Here is a 27,636-nt window from a genome sequence, read left to right on the forward strand (position 1 = left end):
AACAGCTAGCAAGAAGCCTGAACCATTAGGCCATACAGTTTGTAAATAATATAAGCTTCTGTGTGTTTACTTGGGTCTGAGCTGCAGGACCACGGACCATGGGTGAGAGAGATTTGTTTGAACCACAGGGGGCAGGGGGCAGGTAGGACACAGGAAAACTTCTGACTAAAGAAATTGGGCATTGTGGCTCATGGCTGTTATCCCAGCCTGCAGGAGGCTGAAGCAGGAGGATTGCTGTGAGTTCAAAGCCACCTGGGCTACTGACTAACACTGTCTTTTTTTTAATCCACACAGTTAAAAGAGTTTAAAAATATTTGAACTAAAAAACAATTAGGACACCAAATAACAAAATTTGTGGAGTGCAGTTCAAATAGTGATCCAGTTTTCTATGACCTTGTAGACAAATTTCTAAACAGTCTTATTAAATAATAAATACAGAGCCAAATACAGAGGTTAAAGCCTTAGAGATCAGAGCAATAGCTGCCAACTAACCTTAGCTCACCACATCACCATAGCTTCCCAAGAGATCCTCTTCCTGTCTAACCTTTGCCTTTATTGCCTTCCTGTTCTGCCTTCTCATTGGCTCTAAGCCCAGCCACATCACTTCTTCATCACTGCCTGTCTATACAGACCTCCAGGTCTCTATGGTTAGCATTGGGATTAAAAGTGTGTGTCACCATGCTTGGCTGTGTCTTTGAACACACAGAGACTCTGCTTGCCATGTGATCAGAATAAGGGCATGTGCTACCACCGCCAGACTTCTGATTATGGCTGACTATGACTTTTGATCTCCAGGCAAACTTTATTTATTAACATACAAATAAAATAACCCATTTCAGGACAAATAAAATATCACCATATTACCCCCTTTTTCTAATAAAAAATAAAAAGTAATAACTAATATAATAAAAACTATATACAATAAGTACAATAACTATATACAGTATATACAAGCAATAAATACCTTAACAATGTCTAGTCCATTTGCATTTGACAAACAGAGATAATATTCCATTATCTATCCTATTTTGGTAAATCCAAAATGTACCTGAATCACTTTCTATCCTAACATATTACTAACAGAGAACTATCTTATAATGTCTTTCAAATTTATACACTTTACACCTCTTTAGTTTCTTTTCTGAAATTCTTAACAAGGAAAACTATAACTGTAACTATCTAATCTTCAACTAACTATAACTATCTAATCTTCAACTCCCTAAGAGACCTAAGAAGGAAATAATATTACCTAGTAAAACAGGAAGTGCAAACAAGCAGCTTCCAAAAAATGTGAGTTGACAGAAACAGCCAGCTGCCTGGACAGTCACTCGAGGTTTCTCCGCAATGTTGGGGCATCATCTTCAGCCTATAGGCTTAGTATATCTGACAGACTCATTTGTGAAGTAGGATGTACACAAGGCCTACAATTCAACCTCACAATTGGTGAGAGTAGTCCATGTACCAGATAAACTTGCATTCCACCAGTGTCCTGATTCAGGATTTTAAATTCTGGAAATTGTTGGTGTTTTTGGAATTCAGATGTCCATTCTTCTCAGCTTGTGGCTGGCTTCAACTCTTTTATTAAATGCCAGTCTACTATGGAGAGGTTAGATTCCAGAAGCCATTGGTCCACTGCCTGTTCAGTTGCCTTTGAAGAAAGGGGCATTGTACCTTTTTCAGATTGCAAAGGCCACTTCAACAATGGTGACATATTGTCCTGGCCTCAGAGGATGCCTGTTGCTAAAGCCACAACCACACTTGTCTTGGCAAGGATTGGCAGTCCTTTGTTTTGTGTCCTGTCTGTCCATTTTGTCCTGTTTGTCAGCAGTCAAGGCAAGGGCATTTTGTTGCCCAATGGCTAACTTTTGCCATAATAAAAGTTAATTTCCTATGCAGTTTCTTCAATGTCCATATCTTCTCTGAAGTAGATTGGTGCTGCCAGGAGCTGACATGTCCCATAGTCATAAAAAATCTAAGTTATTAAAATATTTTAAATGCCACATTCTGTAGATCTCTGAAGGGTTTGAAGATGACCTGTCTGTCTAAAATATATCTCTGCTTAGCCTTGAAAACATACCTAATATGACTAAAATTTTGATTGTAATGTCTAACTACTAACTTTCATTTCTTTATATCCTAATAGTTGGTAATAATAACATTCAAGGATTAGCAAATTGCATTACATTGTTAAATGAACTGAATAAGTACAATATTCTGAACAAGATTAGAAAAAATGCATACAGCATTTTCTAACAATATCAATCTCAATGCACATAATTTGTATACAATATACAAAATCTAATCCAATGTAAAGTATTCAACACTAGTAATTGTCTTTTAAAAGTAGATTCAATAATCTACTGTAGATGTATCCAACCTTCTTATTAAATAAGAAACACAGAACCAATGCAAAGAAGAAAGCCAAGAGGTCAGAGCTAAGAGCCAAAACCTTACCCTTCCTCCTGCGGTGGTCCTACCTCTCCGAACCAGAGCTACCCCTGTGTTAAAGTCTTTATATAGAGTTCCTGTCCTGCCTTCTCATTGGTTGTAAACCCAACCACATGACCGCCTCCTCACGGCCAGTCTGTATAGGCCTCCAGGTTTTCCATGATTGGTATTAAGATTAAAAGCATGTGTATCCAATAATGGCTGTATCCCTGAACACACAGAGACTTACCCAGCTCTGCCTACCAAGTGCTAGAATTACAAGCGTACGCTACCACTGCCCTGCTTTCCTATGGCTTGCTAATAGCTCTGACCCCCGGGCAACTTTATTTATTAACATACAAATAACATTTTAATACAAATAAAATATCACCATAATCTACCTTTTTATCTCTATCATATCTATATCCTCTCTTTTCTTTTCAGAGTAGATTCAATAATCTACCCTATATTCTATCATTTCTTTATATCTTCTTTTTTTTTCAAACAAGAACCTTAAATCTAATCTCCTTTGTTTAGCCCTTTTCCTAACCATTAACAACAACTTGTAACCAACCCTCCAGAACAATGAAAATTATCCCAAATGAAAAACCCATTGAACGACCAAAAACCACCCATCCCACACCACCTCTTTGGGAATGTGGGCATTGGGTTCTTAAAATTGCTTATTGCTAGTTGTAGGTGAAGGCATCTTTAGGGGATTCTGAAAGAAAAATCTTGGGTTAATTGTCAAGTTCTAGGAAAGGTTGCTCTATCATTTGTTGTCCAGTCTCTGCATAATGCCAAAGTTCAGGTCTTATCTCAAGTCTTCGTTCAAGTAGTCTGTGAAACTGGATCATATCAGCTAGCCAACTTGTAATTGTTCTGAGCAGTTTGTAGTCCAAAGCTGATCTGTAGGTGATGTTTGTCAGCTTAGTGGTATAATTATTGTCCATGTGGAATCATCCTTGTAGGGTCCCATCATCTTTCTGGAGACTTCAAATTCAATGATAGGCCTGGTCATGATTCCCTGCAGAAAACTGATAGAGACTCAAACACAAAGACATGTATAGGCAGCTAACTGAAGCCTTTTGTTCTAGAATTAGTCAGTACTCTATATGACCATTAATATCATAACAAAAGTTTAAAATATATACATATATTAATCTTATAAATTTTGATCTAAAATTCATACCTTATAAAAGTGTAAAGAATCAAAATAGAACCAAAGAATTGAGATTAGTAGCAATACAATAGTCCCTTAATTTTTTTCGTTTTCTTCTGTCTTACATCAGAAGATGGCTCTTTTCTTCTGGCATGATACAGAGATTTTGCATTTTTCTTTTAACAACATACTTGGGTTTAAAGAAGGAGAGAGCCATTCTCCAACTCCAAAGCCAGCTTTACTTTTTAATTGAACTGGGACTACAAAAAGAACATTTGTGTTAATTGTCTTTAGAGAAGAGTAGAAAAAAAACATTTAGGAAGACAAAAAATTTTATGTGATATACCAATTTTTCTTGGGACTTTTTTTTTCTAGATGATTTGTCCTTTTTCTTCAGATGTCTCATTTGTCCAGTGTTCTTCAAATTCCTTAGCCTTCATTCTCCTAAAAGACAAAAACAAAAACCTTTCCCCAAGACTAATTTTGGGGAGGTTCCCTTTTGGCAAGTTATATCTGATTAAATGAAAAGACATGTGTTAATGGTATAAGTTAGGTTAAATTGGATGGTCATGCTAGTTGAAGAACTATAACCTCTTCTAATTAAGAGGACTCTCTTTATCAATTTTGATGGTACCCACAGCTTATCTTCTCCTGTAGAAACAAAAGCAAAACCTTGTTCCCAAAGTAACACATATCCTGGTTTCCATTCTGAGGTCAGCACATCCTTAAATTATATAGGCTGATTTAATCCTGTAGTTTTTTTTCTATTATCCAATGTCTCTCTGCAGCTGTTGTTCCTTTCTCATTAGCACTGAGAAAATTCAAAGTTAATAAAGCATTATGCAGTCTATTTCTGGGGGTTTTGTTATGCCTTTCTGTTTATTTAGCATATCCTTTAGAGTTCTGTTTGATCTTTCTATAACTGCTTGGCCTGTAGGATTATGTGGTATACTTGTAATATGCTTTATATTGTAATGAGCAAAAAACTATTTCATTTTACCAGAGACATATGCTGGAGCACTGTCAGTTTTAATTTGTGCAGGCATACCTGTAATGTCCATAACTTCTAGCAAATGAGTGATTACAGAATCAGCTTTTTCAGAGCTCAAAACAGTTGCCTATTGAAATCCTGAGTAAGTATCAATGGTGTGGTGTACATATTTCAATTTTCTAAATTCTGCAAAGTGAAACACATCCATCTGCCAGATTTCATTCCTCTGAGTACCCTTTGCATTACATCCTGCTGGTAATGGAGTCTGATTATAAAACGAACAAGTAGGACATTTCCTTACAATTTCCTTGGCTTGTTGCTAGGTTATGAAAAAATCCTTTTTTAAACCTTTACTATTGACACAATGTTTTTAATGAAATTCTGATGCCTCCAGTACATTTCCTATCAATAATTTATCAGTCTCATCATAACCTTGTGCTAGAGGGCCTGACAGACCCGTATGGGATTGGATGTGAGTTATATATAAGGGATGCTTCCTGTTCCAGATTGTATCTTGTAACTGAATAAATAGTGAAGTTAATTCTGACTCATCAGGGATAAGTTATTCAGTCTTGATATGTAATATCACTCTTTCAGCATACTGAGAATCAGTAACTATGTTGAGAGGTTCTGAAAAATCCATTAATACCAACAGAATAGCATACAATTCCAATTTTTGAACCAAATTATATGGATTTTGAACCACTTTACTTAAATTTTCTGATTTGTAACCTGCCTTTCCTTGTTTGTTGGCATCTGTATAAAATGTACAAGCTCCAGATATGGGTGTTTCCCGTACAATTTGAGGCAAAATCCAACCAGCTCTCTTTATAAGTTCAATTCTATTGCTTTTGGGATATTTGCTGTTAATTTCTTCCAAAAGATTACTGCAAGCTCTTTACCAATGTTAGCTTTCTGCCCATAACTTGTCAATATCCTCCTTAGTTAAAGATACAACAATTTCTTCTGGGTCTATTCCTGCTAACTGATGAAGTCTTAATTTTCCTTTTAAAATCAAGCCAGAGATCTTTTCCACATAAGTTTTTAATTTTTTATTTTATTTATTTGGTAGAAATATCCATTCCAATATAATATCTTCCTCTGAATTAAAATTCCTGTAGGAGAATGCCTAGAGGGTAAAATAACCAAAATGCAATTAAGCTTTAGATCCCCATGATCCACATATCCTTCCTGTACTTTCTTTTCCCCCAAGGCCAATTCTCTCTCAGCTTCACCTGATAATTCTCTTGGACTATTTAAGTCCTTGTCACCTTCTAAGGTTTTGAACAATTTACTCAGTTCATCATTTTTTACCCCAACAATAGTTTGTAGATTGGAAATGTCTCCAAATAATCTTTGAACATCATTAAAAGTCTGTAATTGATCTCTCCTAATTTATACCTTTTGAGGTCTAGTTTTTTGTAGACCTACTTTGTATCCTAAATAACTAATAGACTCTCCTCTTTGTATCTTTTCAGGAGCAATTTGTAATCCTCAACAAGCCAAAATTGTCTTTACTTCTTCAAATATTCTTTCTAAAGTATCTGCATTTGAATCAGCTTATAAAATATTGTCAATATAATGATAAATTACAGATTTAGGAATTTTTTATTGTATTACTTCCAATGGCTGTTGTACAAAATATTGGCACAGAGTTGGGCTATTCAACATTCCCTGTGGGAGAACCCTTATTGATATCTCTTAACTGGTTGAGAATTATTATAAGTAGGCACTGTGAAAGCAAATCTTTCTCTGTCTTTTTCTTGTAAGGGTATTGAAAAGAAACAGTCTTTTAAATCAATAACTATGAGAGGCCATCCTTTTGGTAACATAGTAGGCAAAGGAATTCCAGATTGTAGAGAGCCCATTGGCTGAATTACTTTGTTAATTGCTCTAAGGTCTGTTACCATTGTCCATTTACCAGATTTCTTTTGAATAACAAATACAGGAGAATTCCAAGGGCTGCTTGATTCTTCAATATGCTGAGTATTTAACTGTTCTTCTACCAGCTCTTCTAAAGCCTCAAGTTTCTCTGTTGTTAAAGGCCATTGCTGAACCCATACAGGCTTGTCTGTTAACCATTTTAAAGGTAGAGCTGTTGGTGTCTTTGGGAGATCATCAGTTGTTGTGCCCTGTTCTTTTATAATATGGATGGCTGGTGACCACTCAGAATAATGCCTTCTAATATTTCTCTCAGAAACATGTGCTATGTTTTGTTTCTGAGATTGGAGGGATATTAATCTGAGTATTCCTTTGTTGCATCAAGTCTCGACCCCACAGGTTCATAGCTATGTTAGCCACATATGGCTTTAATTTTCCTTTCTGTCCTTCTGGCCCTATATATTTGACCCATCTTGCACTCTGTTTCACTTGAGATAATATTTCAATCCCTAAAATCTGAACATTTATCTCCTGGAGAGGCCAATTTGGATGCCAAGATTCTGGTGCAATTATTGTAACATCTGCACCTATATCTACCAAACCTTCTGAGAGAACACCATTTATTCCTGTTAAGTTTTGTCTTTGTTCTAGTATAGAAGTTTTTGACTTTGTTCATGTATAGAAAATTTGCCTTATGGTTTCTCCTGAATTTCCTGTTCTCTCTGCTACAGCTGTTCTATCACCCCAAGCAGCCTGGTTTATTCCAAAAGGCATTTGGTTATTTAATTGATCTGACAAGTGTTTTTTTTTTCTATGATGGCAGGAAAGGTCTGAACTGAATTTGCTGTGGGGACTTGCATGAGGTCCCTTTGGGAGTTTCCTGAGGTCAGAGGCAAAGGATTACCTTGTCTATCCCTTCTTGATCTACATTTGTTGGTCCAATATTTACCCTTACAACACTTTCTGCATACTCCAGAAGGGAGGGGCATTCTATTGTCATTGTTCCTTGAATAAACATTCTTTCTAGGAACACCCTGTTTACATTCCCTTTTCAAATGACCTTGTTTACCACAACCAAAACATCTGCCATCTTTCCTCAAAGCTTTTGATATAACCTCTCCTATCCACTTATCATCATGGTCATGAGACTCAATATTAATCGTGTCCTTGATCCAATCCTCCAAGGGTACTAATCATGCCTTTAATGGCCAGATTATTCTTTTGCATGCTGCATTCACATTCTCAAAAGGTAAAGATTCAATTATTATCTGTCTAGCTTCTGCATTTGGAATCATTCTATTTGCTGCTGAGACAGCCTTTGTAATAAGGATTCTCTTGGGCCCTGTATAAACAAAGCAAGCAATGGGCTGCATTTTATGGCATGCAAATAGGACAGTTTATAATCACATAGACCTAGGTGAGGAAAGCGACAACTAGAAACACAGAAGACTACTTGCAGTAGAAACAGACTCAAACACTCAGACTCAAACTGACCTGCTGCCCTTCGATGGTAGTTCTCTCTTCCTTAAACCACTGTGACCTGAAGGGAAACAGAGACATTTTGTTGATTAATAAGTCTTTGGTGGGTTTAGCTCTCCCTCTCTCCTCCAGATTTCACAGATCTGGTTCTCACTCTATACCCCACTTACAAACATCCAGCCAATTTAGGCCTACCTATAACCCATTGCATAGGCAATCAATCTTCAGAATCAGTAGACCACTCAGGAGAAGGAAGAGGAGGAAGATTGTTCCTGCCTTGACACCTACCATACATACAGTGGCTGTACTGGATTCTAAAACTCTGTGCTCCATTTGCTGACAGGGAACAAACTATTGCTTCAGGAACTGACTACTGTTTCGGAGCAGATATCAACTGCTCCTAAAATCTGCTCTTTGTGGACATATTCCAGGAATAATTGTTCTTGGTTGGCATCCTGAGGCCTGCTGGGAATCTAGAGCTGTAATACTTGCTAGCAACCTTTCAGCTGGTGTTCCTCTATCATGAAGAATTTGAGCCATATATCTTGTTTTGGTTGTCACTCTTGTGTGGTGGCCAGCCTGTTTGAATTACTCCTCCAATGCAATTAAAATCCTACTCATTTTTTTTCACACATTGCTGCCTGCCCATTTCATTCTTGAAGAGGGGAAGACCAAAAGGAAACAGGAGAATCAGCTGACTCTCACAGACCCAGAGCATAAAGCAGGGAAATTCAATGTAAGAGCTGATCACAGAGCCCACTTTCTAAATTTTCTTTCATTCCTTTCTGCAGTTATGTTCTTGTAGTTGCAAAGAACTTTTTGACATAAAACACAGCATCTGGAAATGTCTTTTGTCTTCCTCTCAGTTTACATTCAGCCCAGCAGGGAGATTCCCTACTTAGAGTTCCAGATCCTTTCACAGCCCCAATAGGGACAAAGATGAGACTGTTGAGTACATATTTTCTGTTCTGTTTTTCTCACATTAGTCTTCTCAAACTGTCAGTTGTCTTTGTTGTTCTGCTTATTGCTATATCTCTAGTATATAGAATGGGGCTTGGCATATAGTCAGTGCATGTTTAACTCCATATGTATTAACAAACTGAATGGACAAACAAGCCTTCTTATAATCTAATCAGCAACATTTTGGTTAATGTAGTATCCTGAAGAATAAATGAGAATTGTATTTCATAAGAATCAGATAAGCCTTAATAAGTGTGTCTTTTCAACTAAAAAGAAAGAAAGGAAGGAAGGAAGGAAGGAAGGAAGGAAAGAAAGAAAAGAAAAGAAATCATGGACTTCACTAATGATGGTGGACAGAATCCAGGGGAATGGCATAACCAGTTTGAGGACAACAAAATGAGTTGACACTACTAGGCATACCAAGCTATTGAGATCATTTTGTATCTTGGATGCCAGTTGTACTGGCTGGCTTTGTGTGTCAACTTGACACAAGATAGAGTTATCAGAGAGAAAGGAGCCTCTGTTGAGGAAATGCCTTTAGGAGATCCAGTTGTGAGGAATTTTCTCATGTAGTGATCAGTGGGGGAGGGCTCAGCCCATGTGGGTGGTGCCATCCCTGGGCTTCCGGTCCTAGGTTCTATAAGAAGGTGGTCGGGGCAAGTCATGGGAAGCAAGTCAGTAGTAAACAGCTCCCCTATGTGGCCTCTGCATCAATCAGCTCCTCCCTCTAGGATCCTGTCCCACTTGAGTTCCCGTCCTGACTTCCTTTAGTGATGAACAGCAATGTGAAAATGTAAGTCAAATAAACCCTTTCACTCCCAACTTTTGGTCATGGTGTTTCATTACAGTGGTAGAAACCACAACTAAAACACCAAGCTTATTTATTATCTGCATTCAGTTCTACAAAGTTTACTTATATGAATTTTTCATGGTGAGGGCCAAGTCTTAGGAACTTTAATTTGGCAATAGCATGAAGAATGAATTTGTGATGTAAAGATAGGGAAATGGGAGAAAAAAAAGGGTATAATGGAAATGAAAAATATCAGGCAAGAACTAGTCAAAGTCAAGCTGCAGGAATAACTGTTATAGTTCACTTGGGATAGAGTAGAAGAGAATTACATCCTAGTGAAGTTGAACTTTGAATGACTCAATGCCTCAGAAAATTTTTGTTTTTGTTTTTCGTTGTTGTTTTGTTTTGAGAAAGCATCTTACTTTACATCTTGCTGAAGCCCCAAAGAGGCAAAATGAAATAAGGTCTTGTTCAAGGGGATTTCACTATGAAATGAACAACGAACATGGAAGGGGAGGAAAGTGAATAATAATCATTCTGAATCTCAATGTAGCATTTTACTGTTGGATGAAGATGTGAAGCATTCCTTCCATATAATTATTGACCATTTGAAAAGTGTCATTTCATTTCATGCCCATTTTTGACCAGATTGTTTACTCTTTGAATAGTTAATTTTCTCATTTAAAAATATTATGGAAATTAATCCCTATTAGGTGAATCGATAGAAAGTACTTTTCTCCCATTCTGTAGACTATCTCTTCACTTTGGTAATAACTTGTTTTGTGCTGAAGAAGCTTTTTTAAATTCTGTACAAGGTGGGAGATAGGGATCAGGTTTCATTTCTTTTCAGTGGATATCTAATTTTCCTAGCTCCATTCTTCATTAATGAGTCTGCCTTTTCTCTAAAGTATGTTACTGAGTTATTTTATTGATAATCAGATGGCTATAGATGTATGGGTTAATTTCTAGGTCTATTATTACATTCCATCATTCTATGTCTTTGTTTTTGCAAGTGCCATACTATTTTTTGTTACCAAGGCTCTGAAGTGTAGTTGGAATTCAGGTGTTATGGTACCTTCATTACTCTTTTTCCTTAGGATAGTTTTAGCTATTTGGGGTCTTTTGTGAGACCATGTAAATATGGAGTATTTCCTTACTTCTGTGAAGAATATCACTAAAATTTTGATGAGAATTCCATTTGTTGTGCAGCAGTTTCCTCTGAGATTGAAACATTCCATCTCATAGGGAAGCTTCTTAAAGCAGCTGGTAAACAACTCAAAATAACTCCAGGAAGTCCTTGAAACTTAACCAGATTCACTAGACCCTTCCCTCCCAGAGTAAGTACTAAAGATAGCTGAGGGTCACTCTCAGTCAAGCCAAGCTGCAAGGAAGACTCTGAAACCAGCTGAGCTGCTAGGAAGAGGTTTAGACCAACTGAGTCACTTGGAAAGGATACTCTCCATCCTGTTGAGCTACCTGTAGGGTGTGTCATATGCTTCAAGTTCCCAGCTTTTGTGATCTGTCACCCATGCTGGGGTGGGCTTTGGTGATACAGCTGTCTTTGAGTCATTTCTGTTCTCTAAGTAGCCCTTTACCCATATTCCTTTATGTAACCCCAATAAAACTCATTGGTTCACCAAGTTGGACTTCAGTGGTATCTGTACTTTGGTCTGTTGTAGGATCCCTATCTAGGGTAGTAGATTTGTGTGTTGCACTTCCCCAGGAAAAGTCTTGTCACACAAAAACATTAAATCTGCAAATTGCTTTTTGTAATATGGCCATTTAAAATTTGTATGTACATATGTATGTATGTATGTGTGCATGCATGTGTTATTTGTCTGCTTGTTTGTATGTGTATTGTGTGTGTGGGCAGTGCCTATGGAGAACAGATGAGGGTGTCCCTTGAAACTGAGAAAACTGAGTTACAGGCAGTTTTGAGGTTTAGCATGTAGATTCTTGGAACCAAACCCAGGTCCTCTGCAAAAACAGCAAGTGCTTTTAACCACTGACATATCTCTTATATCTCCCTAGCCTCCATTATGCCTATGTTAACAATATTCATTTTGCAAATCCTTGAACACATGCAATCTTTCTATCTTCTACAATTTCTTTCTTTAGTACTTAACAGTTGTTATTTTAAATGTCTTTAGTATCTTTGGTTAAGTTTATGTCTAAGTGTTTTTCTTTTTAATATTTTGAGACTATTGTGAATGAGATTTCTTTTCTGATCTCTTTTTCAATGAGTTCATTACTAGAATATAGAAAAGCTACTAGTTTTTATATGCTCATTGTATCAGTTGTTTATCATATCAAAGTATTCTTATAGCTGTAAATTACATTCACTGATTTTTGTATATTGAACCATCAATACATCTTTGGGAAGTTGGAACTAGAAAAAACTCACCCTGAGTGAGGTAACCAAGACCCAGAAAGACAAACATATAAGTGGAATACAGGTTTAAAGTATGTCCTTATGATTCTTTAGATTTCTTTAGTGTCTGTTTTTATGTTCCCTTTTTTTTCTGATTTTGTTAATTTGGGTATTTTCTCTCCACCTTTTAGTTAGTTTGGATAAGGGTTTGTTAATCTTACTGATTTTCTGAAAGAACTAACTCTTTGTTTTATTGATCTTTCTATTATTTCTTGTTTGTTTGTTTCTATTTTATTAATTTCAGTCCTGAGTTTATTTCTTGCCATCTGCTTCTTTTATGTGTGATTATTTTGTTTTAGAAGTTTCAGGTATGCCATTATATTGCTAGTACAAGATATCTCCAGTTTTTTTTTATGAAGGCACTTAGTGCTTTGAACTTTCCTCTTAGTACTGCTTTCATTGTGTGTAGCTGGAGTTTTTCTGTGTCCACCCAGCTCCTGCAGCCACTCAGACCCAAGTAAACACACAGAGACTTACATTATTTATAAACTGTATGGCTGTGGCAGGCTTCTTGCTATCTAGTTCTTATATCTTAAATTAACCCATTTCTATTAATCTATACTTTGCCAGGTGGCTTGTGGCTTACTGGTACTTTACTTTTGCTTCTCATGGCAGTGGCTGGCAGTGTCTCCTGACTCAGCCTTCCACTTCCTAGAATTCTCCTCTCTGCCTGTGCCGCCTATAGTATACTTCCGGCCTGGCTACTGGCCAGTCAGTGTTCTATTTATCAGTCAATCAGAGTAACACAATCACAGCATACAAAAAGACATCCCCAGCAATTGTGTTCCATAAGTTTGAGTATGTTGTGCATTTATTTTCATTGAATTCTAGAAAGTTTTTTTTTGTTTGTTTGTTTTGTTTTTTTGTTTTTTTGAGATAGGGTTTCTCCATGTAGTTTTGCTGCCTGTCCTAGAGCTTGCTTTATAGACCAAGCTGGCCTTGAACTCACAGAGATCTGCCCAGCTCTACCTCCTGAGTGCTGGTATTAAAGGTGTGTGCCACTATTGCCTGGCCAAATCCTAGAAAGTTTTTAATTTCTTTATTTCTGTCTTTACCCAGTTTTCATTCAGTAGAGAGTTGTTCAGTTTCCATAAGTTTGCAAGTTTTCTGTTGTTTCTGTTGTTTTTGAAATCCAGCTTTAAACTGTGGTGGTCTGATATGATGCAGGGGGTTATTCCAATTTTCTTGTATCTGTTGAGACTTGCTTTGTGTCCCAGTATGTGGTCAATTTTGAAGAAGGTTCCATGAGGTACAGAGAAGAAGATATATTCTTTTGTGTTTCGGTGAAATGTTCTGTAAATATCTGTTAGGTCCACTTGGTTTATAATGTCTGTTAGATATAATTGCCTATGTTTTGTTTGTGGTAGTACCTCAACTTTGTCTTAAATCTGTGATATTATTTCTTCTGACTCATCTATTTTACTGGTGATTATCACTTAAACTTTAAATTTGATTTATTGAGTTTTTAATTTCCAAGATTTCAAATTTTCAGTCTCTAGCTCTTTGATGAATTTCTTATTGAAGTCTTGTTTTTGCTTCACTTTATTCATTTGTTTATCCACTTTAATATAATTTTTTAAAATTTGGCTTTTGAAATTTTTATCTGGCATTTCAAGTCTCCAGGGGCCTCTTGTCTCTACTTCCCAGTGCTGGAGTTACAGGTACCTACTTCCATGCCCAGCTTTTATTTGTATTCTGGATATCCAAACTCAGGTCCTCAGATGTGTGAAGCAAACACTTTACCCACAGTGCCATCTCCCCAGCCCCTATTTTCATATGATTTGATTTTGCTATTGAAGCATTAAACACTTTTTAAGGAATCATATTGCCTTATTTTGTCATGTTTCTGAGTCTCTCTACTCTTATTTGTGCATCTGTTAGGTAGATATGTCTTTGAAGATAAGAGAAATAAAAGATAAAGGATAAAGGAATGAAAGACAATAGTATAGGAACTAAAAAGAAAACAGAGTGCAAAGAAGACCAATCAATATTTTGTCCTTGCTGAGACAATGGAGGATGGAATACTTCACCTTTCCCAGGCTTCTCATTTTACAGTTTACTTGGGAGTGCTGACAGCATATCTCTCACCTTAAAATGCAATTTTACAGATTGACAGAATCTATATCCCTGGTGTTCACTGAGGCTTTCCTTTCTACCTTTACTGCCAATTCTACTGAGGGGGATTTCCTTCTTTCCCTACTGTATTGCATAGTACCCAGTGTTAGGCTCCTTTATTTCTTTTAGAAATCTAAATTTCAGTAATTGTGCATTTTACCTGTTATACACCTGTGACTTTCTGTGCCATCTACCTCTCTCTGTAGCCATGTTTCAGATTCAAGGAGATTCAGTAATGATCTGGTGTTTCTAATCCTCTATATGCTTTCTCTGTATTATAGAACTTGTAATACAATGATCAAATTTAAGTTTAGGTTGTGAGACTAGTCGGCAGGGAGGAGGGAGGACAAGGGAATCCGTGGTTGATATATAAAATTAAATTAAATTATAAAATAAAAAATCAATAAATTAAAGATTTTGGATGAGGACAAGAGAGGAACCAATTTGTATGTGCCTCTTGAGTGGATGAGATAATGGTTTGAAACTCATTTTATACATAGATTCTTGTGTTCATTAAGTTGTGGTTGCTGTGGTATAATACCTGAGAAAACATACTAAGGGACAGAGGATATTTTGGTTCACAGTTTCAGTACATGGTTGATTGACTCCCTTGCTTTGGCTAAAAGTGAGGATAAAGAATACAATGGGAGCATGTGGATGAAGAAGCTACTCACCTCATCATAGATAGGAAGCAGAGATGAGGGAGGAAGCATCCAAGAACAAGGCAAACCCTTTAAAGGCATACCACCAGTGACTTACTTCAACCAATCAGGCTCTACTTCCTAATATTTGTATCAATTCATAATACTATCATATTATGTGTTGTGGAATATTATTTTAAGGTGTGTTATATTTGTTTATGCTGTGGAACATTTGTTTAATGATGCGAAGATGTGTTGCATTCTTTTATGTTGCATTTGTTTAACTCTGTGAAGCTGTGTTACTGTGCCTGTCTAAAACACCTGATGGTCTAATAAAGAGCTAAATGGCCAATAGCAAGGCAGGAAAAAGGATGGGTGGGGCTGTCAGGCAGAGAGAACAAATAGAAGGAGAGAAAGAGAAAAGATCAAGGAATGTAAAAAGGAGGAGAGGAGGTCTCCAGTGGCCAACCACCCAGCCACACAGCCAGACACAGAATAAGAAGGAAAGAAAAGATATACAGAAATGAGAAAGGTAAAAACTCAGATGCAAAAGGTAGATGGGATAAAAGCTGGAAAGAAGCAAGCCAAGCTAAGGCAGGACATTTATAATTAAGAATAAGCCTCCCGTGTGTGATTTATTTGGGAGCTGGGTGGTGGGCCACCCAAAAGAGCAAAAAGCCAAAAGAGTAAAGAGTAAAAAAACAACCAACAACAGTTATAAATCCATCAGTGAGTTAATTCATTGATGAAGTTAGAGGACTCATGACTCAATTTCTTTCCAAAAGCTAGATCAACTGGCAACCAAACTTCCAACATGTGAGTCTCCAGCAGGAATTTTAGCTTAAAAGTTTGGAAATGAGTTCAGTGGCTCCATATTATCTAATAAATAAACAAACACGATCCATTGCTTAGATTTAAAAAGTTAAATTTCACACTGCAAAATCAATCTCACTGTAAGATATGTGAGTCATAGCATTGGACTATATCTTCTGTACAAGAATGGTATGTGCATACTTAACAAAACTCCATTGTCTGAGAATTCTGACCTCTTAGAATTCTAAAATATGTGTTTATTTTTATTCTTTGAAGTTGTAAACATCTGAAAATAGGTAGCTTAGATAAAAGTGATTCTTCAGGTCTAACTTTAGTATTGTCATATGATTCTTGACCCCCATGAAAAGCTGCTTTTGATCATTCCACTACCTCACCTCCCTTTTATTCTCCCAGTTCTACTCTAAGGGCCAAGGAATGAAAGGCAATTTTTCAACCAAGTCCCTTGAAAAGATTGAGTCATGGTCCTAGAGAACATCTTAGAATGGATTGTGTAGAGAAATCAACCTTTCCCTAGAAGATGCATGAGGAAGTATTGAAATTCTCACTGAGAACATAATTTCTAAGTGTGAAAATAGGAATTTTCTAGCAGTTGGGGAAGAGAGATGAAGAAACACAAAATATAATGAATTCAGGTGTGAAAGTGCCCCCAGTGAAACCCATTCATTTGTATACTAAACTAAAAAACAAAAAACAGAAGGGGAAACTGTTGTTCTTCATCCCTCTTCCCCAACTCACTTCCTCCATAGGTACTTTCCCTCATTTTGCTTTCACGTCACATATATTCTACTACTCTCTCTCTTCCCACCTCCCATTCCCCTAGAAACATCTTCTTTCCCTCTCAAGTCTCAGAAAGAGGATGCTTCTTGGTCCAATTCCTCCAGCTCCCTAGCCACAGAGTTGCAGTTAGAGTCCAGACCACCTCCTTTCAGCCCAAGACTTTCACTCTTCCAGAGTTTAGGGAAATTCCACATAAAATCATTCATCTTACTATGCTGGATGTTAGGACTTGACACAATCTTAGGGTCTGAGTATCTGGAAAATGTTCTTTATGCTGGTGATACACTTTATAAGGTGAAAGATATCCTTGTAGATGTATCCAACCATCTTATTAAATAAGAAACACAGAACCAATGCAAAGAGGAAAGCCAAGACATCAGAGCTAAGAGCCTTACCCATCTGCTGCAGCTAGCCTCTTCAGCCAAGAGACCTACTTCCTGTGTTTTTGTCTTTATATAGACTTTCTGTTCTGCCTTCTCATTGGTTGTAAACCCAACCACATGACTGCCTCGTCACTGCCTGCCTGTACAGACCTCCAGGTCTTCTATGGTTGGTATTGAGATTAAAGGCGTGTGTCTCCAATGCTGGCTGTATCCTTGAACACACAGAGATCTACCTAGCTCTGCCTACCAAGTGCTGGGATTAAAGGCATGCACTACCACCACCCAGCTTTCCTATGGCTTGCTAATAGCTCTGACCCCCGGGCAACTTTATTTATTAACATACAAATAACATTTTAGTACAAATAAAATATCACTATATATACTTTGAAAAGAAACCAAATAATTAGAGAAATAATGTTAGAAGCATATGTCTGTAGGGTAGATAGTGGCAAATGTTGAGTTAACAGATAGGTAACATTGGTCAATGCTTTTTTCTTGACTTCTAAATCTTCCACAAGAATCACTCATGTGGCTTAAGATGACATAAGGGAAAGGGATATTTGGGAAATGTAATAGTTTAGCCATGTTGACCAAATGCTCTGTGGAGAATATCCTTTGATTGGAAATTGGGAGAGATGGTATATCTAGAGAAAAGATGTAAATGGGAATGGTGTGTTTGAGAGTCAGAAAGTAGCTCAGTTTGTTGGATGCTTGGGCTTAAACTGATATATGTGCAGATATTAAGTTGAAAAGGGAAGTTTATGCAACATTGGGTGACTCTTTCATGCCAGGGAGATAAGACAAATCCTATAATGAACAGAGAAATAATTGAGGGGTGCTGAGCAGGTGAACTGCATTTTGGGGAATTTATTCTATCAGCAAATACAGGGTGGACCAGACAGGGGGATGGAGGAGAGAAGATTGGTGCTACACAGAGGACTTGAGCTCATTTCTACTTCATCCCACCCTTCATGCACTGGAGACACATGAGAAGGAAGAGGAACCACTTACCTGTTCCCTTGTACTGAGCTTTCAACTCTTCTCTGCCTGATCCTGCAGCCCCTATGGTCCTCAAAACAAATTGCTCCCACCTCTTGAATATCCTTTATCCTGTCAAAGAGGTCTTTTTCAAGCACTAATGATTGTTCTGAAATTAGAGAGGTAAGGTTTTCTTATGATGGGTGCCAGCAATATCTCATGAAGTTTCTAGAAGCTGACTGCACACCTGGGTCAATTAAAGTCTGCTCAGGGAGGCACAGATGCACACATTTGCACATTATGGAGGGGATAAGATGAGAGAAGATTCCTCCTTCTGGCTTGAGACTTTGTAATAGCTCTTCAGCCTCCACCTCAGTAGGTGGCTGAGCCTGTCTTTCCTGTCTGCAGGTCCACCACACTTAGTGTGCCATCATCAAGTCCAGGCACTCGAGCCACAGCCCTGTGTGATGTGCTCCAGAGCCCCAGGTATAAACACTGGACCTCACCTAATCAAGAGGTCTCCTGTGCACCACTCCTGTTCTCAAAGCTTCAGTTTCTTCATGTGTAGAATTAAAGTCACGCTGATTCCTACATTGCCTACCTCTCACAGAGCTGCAGTAAGAGTCCCAAGAGATATCAGCTGTAAAGAGCTGTGCTCCAGGGCTGAGTCATCACTGTGGTTATTATATAAGAGGATCTTTGCTGGGATAGGCAGTGCTGTGAACCCAGTATTGCTTAATAAAGAATTCCTGGTTGTGCTGCTACCACTGATGATTTGATGTATGAGACAAATTATTGACAATTATGAGATGAAATTGGGCTACTTTCTTTGGGTAGTAGCCATCAGTGAGGGGGTCATGGAGGAGAGGCCACTCCTGCTATCAACTCCCTTCCTCCATCAACCACTCTCTCTTCTCTGAATGGCTCTCTGTTCAGCCTTTGCTTCTCTTCATTTTTCCTTCAACTGAGCTCATTTCATTCCCTGATCTCCTTCCTTATATTTGTTCCCATTCTTTCTTCTTTTCTTGCTTATGAACCTTCCTCTTTGCTTGCCTTCGTCTGACTCCATATTTTACTCTGTCTCCCTTTCTGTTTCTACTTCCCCCCTCCTCTTCATGTCTTTCTGCTGCTCTATTAAGAAGCTGTGGAAGGAAAGCCTCCCAGCCAGTGTTGCTAGGCAACCCACTATCACATGGCCATCCTTACATTTTATGCTTGCTTCTCCTTCACAGCTCTGCTACTCAGACTCTGTACTGTAGCTCAGATTGAGCTGACCCTAGTAAAGAATGAACATAATTGGCTCACTTCTAGTTAAGTAAAGGTATCATCTTTGCTCTGGGATCTCTAAGTTACTGGAAATGTGATAGGAAAACAGTTAAGGAACTAGGAATAAAAAAAAGATGTGTATTCTTATGAACAGCTTACTAGAACTGAGGGCTTAAGTTTGAATCAATGTAACTTCCAAGTACACTATAAAGTACTCACCAGAGCTGTGGAATCCCTTGAAATGGGCAAAATCAAATTATACTTACTTGGGACTTCTTTTTGTTATGAAAGTTTATAGGTATATAATCAAAATTCTTTTATTTATTTTTAAATTTCTTCTGTTTTTGAAATTAAAATATTGTAGATTGAAATTTCTTCATCCCACCCGGTCCTGCCTGGTTCACCTGGGCAGCAGCCATTTTTATAAAATAATCACTCAGTGGCTTAGCATTAAATACAAACTGTTTTGTCTATGGCTCAGGCTTATTATTAACTAGATCTTTCTTCTTAAATTAACCCATTTCTATTAATCTATGTATTGCCATGTGGCCATGTATATGGCATTACCGGTCTGCTGGCATGTTGCTCATTGGGTAACTTGATGGTGTCTCCCTGATACTGCCTTTCTTCTCCTTGTCTCTCTGCTTGGATTTCCCACCTGGCTCAATTCTGCCTTGCCATAGGCCAGAATAGCTTCTTTATTAACCAATGGTAGTAGCACATAGTCACAGCCTACAGAAAGACCATCCCACAGCAAAATAAAATTACATAATTTCCATATTCCCTTTCTTCCATCCAATCGCTATCATGTAGCCCCATCTCCCTCTCAATTTCATTTTCTTTTTTTCTTTAATTGTTGTTACACACACACACACACACACACACACACACACACACACACACACATACACACATAACACACACTCCTAAATATATAAATACAATCTGTTTAGCCCATATAATATTACTTGTATGTATATGGTTTCAGGACTGGCCATCTAGTATTGGATAATCCACAGGTAGACTCTTCAGGGTGCAACACTCTCTAGGAAGTTCCAGGAAGTATTTACAACTCATATCAAATTTTTTGCCCTGACTGCTTTCCATTGGTTCTGTAGGTCTTCCACTTTCTCTAATATGCAGACATTGCTTCACTTGGTCCATTTGGTCTCTTTCTTCCAGTTGGATTCAACCAAAAGACTGTTCTGAATAGGAGACCAATGGGGATAGAGTTTGTAGGAAAGTGAAGTCAAAAACTAGGATTTCTATGGCTTGACCTGTGCTAGCTCACCATGTATCTGTTATGCTCCACAGCACAGATCCTATCTGATTGCCCCTCTCTCTATCATCTTCTGTGTTCTGGTGACTGCTGCTTTCTCTTGCCCCTTCAGACATAAGGATAATAGTTACCATCCCCAGGGAATCTTATTGATTTTCTTAAATCCTGACCCCATCTCAGTAAATTCTTTTCCAACTAAATACTTCTTAAATTATCCATTCTGAGGAAGTTACATTTTCTGTTGAGACTCTGACTAATATGTGAGACCACAACAAATTTAAAAGTGGACCTGAAAAATTTCAGGTATCAAGTATGTGGATAGAAATAGTCATTTTCAAAACCAAGTTTTAATGAACAAAGTCTGTAACAGATGACTTCATGTTGTCCAACCAGAGTAACTTCAGGGAATGGAAGAAACATGACATAACAATTCCAATAGAATAGTCACCTCCACAACAATGGCCAATTGAGATTTAAAGTGGATTTGTAATAATGTATATTTCATCATTCTTGATTTATGGAGTTATTAAGGCATTTCTTTCCCATTTCACTATGTCCAGGCATTGAAGAGTTAAGAGGAACATAGAGTACTGAGCTGTTAAGGTCAGGCATTGTTCCTTTTGCATACTTGATCAATTGGCTTCATGGCATATAGCTGTCTGTTGCTGGATACTATAGGTATTTAAAAGATTTTTTTTTGTGTGTGTACATATATATGTGTGGGGGCATGTTGTGCATGAGTGCTTTCTACCATGTGCATGTAGAAGTCAGATGACAACTTGGGGGAGTTAGTTCTCTCATTCTACCATGTGGGCCCCAAGGATACAACTTTGGTCATCAGGCTTGGTGACAAGCTTACCCACCTAGCCATCTCACAGGCTCTGATGGAGTTCTTTTTAGTGAAGCTTGTTTCTTATTCCCTCTGACTTCACTATTTTCTCCACAGTCTTTCGCCATTTTTCTCCTTACTTTGTGGAATCTGGGACAGAAAGAGAAAACTAGGTTATAAATGCTCCCAAATCTTCTCTGTCTTACACCTGAACCTCTGGTTTATGAAACACTCAGTTGTCAAGATTTTGACACCTTTATTCTCCAGTTATCTTTTGACAACTTCTCCTAAAGCTATGGGTGACTCATGTCTAGCATCTTTGATGGGAGGTAGAAGAGGGTCTTAAGTAAAATCCAATGAAACACAGGATGTGCAGGTTAATGTCACCAAATACCTTATCTTGTCATTGCTGTAATATGTTGGCTATAGATTGTGGGGACGTGCCCCACCGGGAACTTAGGTCACCTGTGAAGAGGTAGCCTGGAACCAAGGCTACTCACCGGTTCCCCAGCCTCCCTCTTACCTGGAGACAATCAGATGCAGTGGGGAGTCAAGTCAAGCAAGAACTCATTTATTGTTAGGCAGTAAGCCTCTTTTATAGCAAAAACTTCAGAACCTTAGGAGGAGGTGAAGGAACTGACCAATCACTTTAAAGGTCATCCTATTTGCAAATTGTTTATGCACTGACATCATCTCCTGTTTTTAGTATCTTATCTTAGCATAAATAACTTGAGCTAACTCCTTCCTCACCATTTGTCTCTATTCTCCATACAAACAACCCAAGCTAACTTCCTCTTAGCCGTCCTTTGTATCTATTCTCTGCATAAACAGCTTAAACTAACTTCCTCTAGCACCATTTGTATCTACTCTCAGTGAAAAGAGCTTAAAGCATAAGCTCTATTTGTCTAACTTTCTCTTGGCACCCTCTTTGCAGCCCATGTATGCCCCACAATAGATGACTTGAACAATTAGGTTCATCTAACCCTAGAAGCTCTCCCTCTTTTACCATAACTGTGAGCTTCTTGAGACCTTGTTTGGCTATTCTAGCTGGGGAGTGCACCTCATTAACAAATTAATGATAATAACAGTATTAATGCTCCCCCTCCTTCTCCTAGGTTGTCTTTTTCCACCAAGTGTACAGCTTCTGGAGGGATGCGTATGGAGTATTGAGGGAGCTAGATTAACCTAGATCAACCATCAATCCTGATGATCAATAATTTAACAGGTATGACAGCCAGGTTGCTCATACATTGCTGAACTGAAAGTTTCTTTTAGAGTAAGATTGTAAGTAAAAAACAAACCAAATAAACAAATAAGGAGGCTAGAAAAATTTTGACTTTCGGTGGTCTAGAGGGCTCCATTTACCACTGAAGATATTTTGGAAGGCCTTTGGATCCAGCAGACATGATGAGATCTAGAGATATCACATTTTTTTAGGTTAATTGCACATTTTTATGTGTTCATTTCATTGTTTTATTTTTATATAGAATTGGTCATTCTATAGACACTGTAGTAGAGAATGCAGCTACTCATAACAGCCTCCTAGACTAAGATACTCTTCTAGGACACAATGCTGAGCTGGATCCTGAAAATCCATTGGAATTGTTGATATTATACAAGACAAAAAGCACAGTTTTGTATGCAGAATCCATTTCTTAGTGTTGCATTCTACTTATTGCTTTTTTGTAACCAACCTCAATTTTAAGATCCCTGGAGGTTTCACTTTGTTAACTATCTGTCCTATCAACAATGCCTAAATAATGGAATTTTAAAAATACTTTAAAAAACACAAATTGGCTGAGTATAGTAATTAGTACAGAAATATAATTTTTTAAGCTTTCACTATTTTTCTTGTGCAATCACCTTGGCTGGAGATGGGCTCATTTAGAGGTGGAGGTGGGTGTAGTGGCAAGGTCAATGAAGACATCAGTTTCTTGTGAATTTGGTTACATTGAAAATACATGATTGAATTATATGAGGACTCGAAGGACCAGGCACTAGGCTATAGAGATGTAGGAGTGCAAGTAATTTTATGGGGACTATCTGTGAAAAAAAGGGACAGGACTTGTTAAGGAGGATCTCCTGCTCAATGTGTATCTGATAAACTCTTAGGCACTCTAAAATTGAGCCCTGAAGCAAGGGTTTCCCATTAAAGGAATCCTGTGCTGGTCAGAAATTATCATTCTTTTCTTTTAAGGCATTGTCTTTGGGCTACCTAGGAAGTTCAGTCTCACTTTAAGAAGTGATGTGGATCCTTAAAAGAACAATAGCCAGAGGATTTTACTTCAGTGTACTCATTTCACTTAAACTGCAAACTCTTGCTTATGAAAGACACTAATGGTGGCACTTATATGCCTACCATGTCTACACAGTTTGTAGGGAGAAGTGTTATTGGTCCTTATATTCTGTCTTTGCATTTACTTTACAAGATTTGACCCTGTGGCCATTTAGTAGCATGAATTATATGCACTGAAGCCTCTCTGTATGAAAATGCTTTACTTGGAAACAGGGGTGATGTGTGCTCAATAGGATTCTTCTCAAAAGGATAGCCTTATGCAAGAGTCTTGAGAATAAAGGTGAATGTAGGATATAAAATATCTTTGGATGATGGGTATGGTGGGGTACACCTATAATTGTAGTACTTTGTATGTAGATACAGAATTACTATGAGTTCCAGGCTATACTTGGCAACAGAATGAGACTACACTACCTCTCAACTCCTTTCCTTCTCTTTCTTTGCCAAATCCTTGGGAAGAATACTCTATTTTGGGAATATGTCAGATAGAGAGATGAAGACCCCTGTCAAATTTCCTGTGGCCAGAGAAGCACTTGGGTCACAGAATAATGTCTCTTTTAGAAACCTGCCATTTGCAGAACTGCACAAAAGATACTCCACAGTCAACATAGATTCTTTCTTCCTAAACATTCAGATCCACATTAAATATAAAATTTCTATAGAGGTTTTTATCATAACTATCTTCTAGTCCATTTTGTACTGAGGTTTTGCAGCTCTAGAACTCCTCTAAGAAACATATTCAAAATAAGGTGGTTCAATACAAGGTCATCTCTTCACCTCTGAGATACTTTGGTTCTGTTACCAGACTCTATTGTACCAAGGTCCTTCCAGGGAAACTTCTCCTAGACATAGCTCTTACCTATAACTAAACTAGTATCATCAATTTACTTAGCTTATTTGTCAATTGATAAAAGTAGTGAATTATGTGAGAGCTTGAAGAGATCTGCTTTTGATTTATGACACTGTTAATGTTATGTTGGATGGACCATGAGAAGTGTGTAGAAGGCTATTACAGTAGTTTAGGTGAAAAATGGTGCTTGAATGCAGTAAATATGGGAATAAAGAAATGGGCTCAAATGATACTTATGAGGATGAACTAAGAAGAATCACTTAGCTATGGATGGATAAGAGAGGAAAAGATTCATAATTTCAAACAGTGGTGCCAATAATGTAGAATGAAATAAGAAGAATGGGTATAAGCAAAGGGAAAATGTATGTAGATGAAAAATAAATGGTCTTAGTAAATAAGAAACACAGAGTCAAATACATAGTTAAAGCCTAAGAGATCAGAGCAAGAGCCATGATTTCCTTTAGCTTACCACTCACTGCCATCGCTTCCCCTGAGAGAGAGACCTTCTTCCTGTGTCCTGTCTTTTTATTGCCTTTCTGTTCTGCCTTCTCATTGGCTCTAAACCCAACCACATGACTTCCTCGTCCGTGCCTGTCTATACAGACCTCCAGGTCTCTATGGTTGGTACTGGGATTAAAGGCGTGTGTCATCATGCTTGGCTGTGTCCTTAAACACACAGAGACTCTGCCTGGCATATGATCAGATTATGGGTGTGTGCTACCACTGCCAGACTTCTCCTTAATGGCTATGACCTCTGATCTCCAGGCAACTTTATTTATTAACATACAAATAAAATCACATTTCAGCACAAATAAAATATCACCATATTTCCCCCTTCTATTCTAATTAAAAGAAAAAAGGAAAAAAAGTTATAACTAATATAAGAAAAACTATATGCAATAAGTACAATAACTATATACAATATATACAAGCAATAAATACCTAAACAATGTCTAGTCCATTTGCATTTGACAAACTCAGAGAAAATATTCCATTATCTGTCCTATTTTGGTAAGTCCAAAATGTACTTGATTTACATTCTATCCTAACTTATATTACTAACAGAGAACTATCTTATAATGTCTTTCAAATTTATACACTTACACCTCTTTAGTGAGTTTCTTTCCTGAAATTTTTAACAAGGAAAACTATAACTATTAAATCTTTAACTATAACTATAATTATCAAATCTTCAACTAAGTATAACTGTAGTTATTTATCTTCAACTCCCTCAGAGACCCAAGAAGGAAATAATATTACCCAGTAAAACAGGAAGTGCAAACCAGCAACTTCAAAAAATCTGAGTAGACAGAAACAGCCAGCTGCCTGGACAGTTACCTGAGGTTTCTCCGCAGGATTGGGGAATCATCTTCAACCTATAGGCTTAGCATATCTGACAGACTCATTTGTGAAATAGGATGTACACAAGGCCTACAGTTTGATCTCACATTCAGTGAGAGTAGTCCATGTACCAGATAAACTTGTATTCCACCAGTGTCCTGTCATGATTCAGGATTTTAAATTCTGGAAATTGTTGATGTTTTTGGAATTTAGCTTGTCAATTTTTCTTGGCTTGTGGGTGGCTTCATCTTTTATTAAATGCCACTCTACCATTGAGAGGTTAGACTCTGTCAGCTTGGTTATTCTTTCAAGAATAACTGTTTCAGCTGCTGTTCCACTGCACATCAGAAGCCATCGGTCCACTGCCTGTTCAGCTGCCTTAGAAGAAAAGGGCACTGTACCTTTTCCGAATTGCGAAGGCCACTTCAGGGATGGTGCCATATTGTCCTGGCCTCAGAGTATGCCTGTTGCTAAAACGACAACCTCACTTGTCTTGGCAAGAATCAGTAGTCCTTTGTTTCGTGTCCTGTCTGTCCACTTTGTTCTGTTTGTCAGCAGTCAATTCGAGGATACTTTGTTGTCCAGTGGCTAACTTTTGCCACAATGAAAGTTAACTCCATATGCAGTTTCCTCAATGCCCATATTTTCTTGGAAGTAGACTGGTACTGCCAGGAGCTGACATGTCTCATAGTCATAAAAAAAGAAAAAAATTTCTAAGTTATTAAAACATTTTAAATGCCACATTCTGCAGATCTCTGAAGAGTTTGAAGATGACCTGTCTATCTAAAATATATCTGCTCTACCTTGAAAACATACCTAATATGACTCCCAGTTGGTTTGTAATGTCTAACTAACTAATGTCTACTAACTTTCAGTTCTTTATATCCTAATATAAAGTTGGTAATAATATCAATAATTTAAGGATTAGCAAATTGCATTACATTGTTAAATGAACTGTATAAGTGCAATATTCTGAACAAGATTAGACAAAATACATACAGCATTTTCTAACAATCTCAATACATATAATTTGTATACAATATACAAAAATCCAACCCATTGTAAAGTATTTAAAACTAGTAATTGTCTTTTAAAAGTAGATTCAATAATCTATCTTTATATCTATATTGTATCTATATCTTTTCTTTACTTTTCAGAGCAGATTCAATAATCTTCCCTCTATTCTATTCTATATATATATTTTAAACAAGAAATTTAAATCTGATCTCCTTTGCTTAGCCCTTTTCCTAACCCTTAACAACAACTTGTAACCAATGCTCCTAAACAATGAAAATTATCCCAGACCCCAAACCCATTGAAAGACCATAAAACCACCCACCCCACACCACCTCTTTGGGAATGTGGGCATCGTATTCTTAAAATGACTTCCTGCTGGTTATGGGCAAAGGCATCTTTACTCTGAAAAAAAAAATTGGGTTAATTGACAAATTCTAGGAAAGGTAGCTATATCCTTTGTTGTCCCGTCTGTGCATAATTCCAAAGTACAGGGCTTATCTCAAATCCTTATTCAAGTAGTCTGTGAAACTGGATCATCTTAGCTAGCCATGTCAAAATTGCTCTGAGCAGTTTGTAGTCCAAAGCTGATCTATAGATGAGTTTTGTCACCTTAGTGGTATTATTATTGTCCATGTGGAATCGTTGTTGTTGTAGGGCCCCATCTTCTTCCTGGGGACTTCAAATTTGATGTTAGGCCTGGTCATGATTTCTTGTGGAAAACTGATAGAGACTCAAACACAAAGACATGTATAGGCAGCTAATTGAAGCCTTTTGTTCTAGAATTAGTTAGTACTCCATATGACCATTAATATTTTAACAAAATTATATATATATTATATATATTATATATATATATATATATGAATCTTGTAAATTCTGAAGGAAAATTCATACTTTAAGAAAAGTTTA

The 27,636-nt window shown here is 37.5% G+C and overlaps 1 long non-coding RNA gene across 1 annotated transcript; it reads right to left on the reverse strand.

The window, feature by feature from the left end:
• Nucleotides 1–445: 445 nt before the first annotated feature.
• Nucleotides 446–27,493, reverse strand: LOC128112201 (uncharacterized). Its single transcript, XR_008218910.1, has 4 exons — nucleotides 26,112–27,493; nucleotides 21,258–21,373; nucleotides 17,883–18,018; nucleotides 446–8,001 (listed from the first exon to the last, which is right to left on the reverse strand). It is a non-coding gene; the product is annotated as an uncharacterized LOC128112201 (long non-coding RNA).
• Between the last annotated feature and the right edge of the window lie 143 nt (nucleotides 27,494–27,636).

Source organism: Peromyscus californicus, unplaced genomic scaffold (assembly GCF_007827085.1).
Source record: "Peromyscus californicus insignis strain IS unplaced genomic scaffold, ASM782708v3 Scaffold_10__1_contigs__length_136768540, whole genome shotgun sequence".
Taxonomy (NCBI): Eukaryota; Metazoa; Chordata; class Mammalia; order Rodentia; family Cricetidae; genus Peromyscus; species Peromyscus californicus.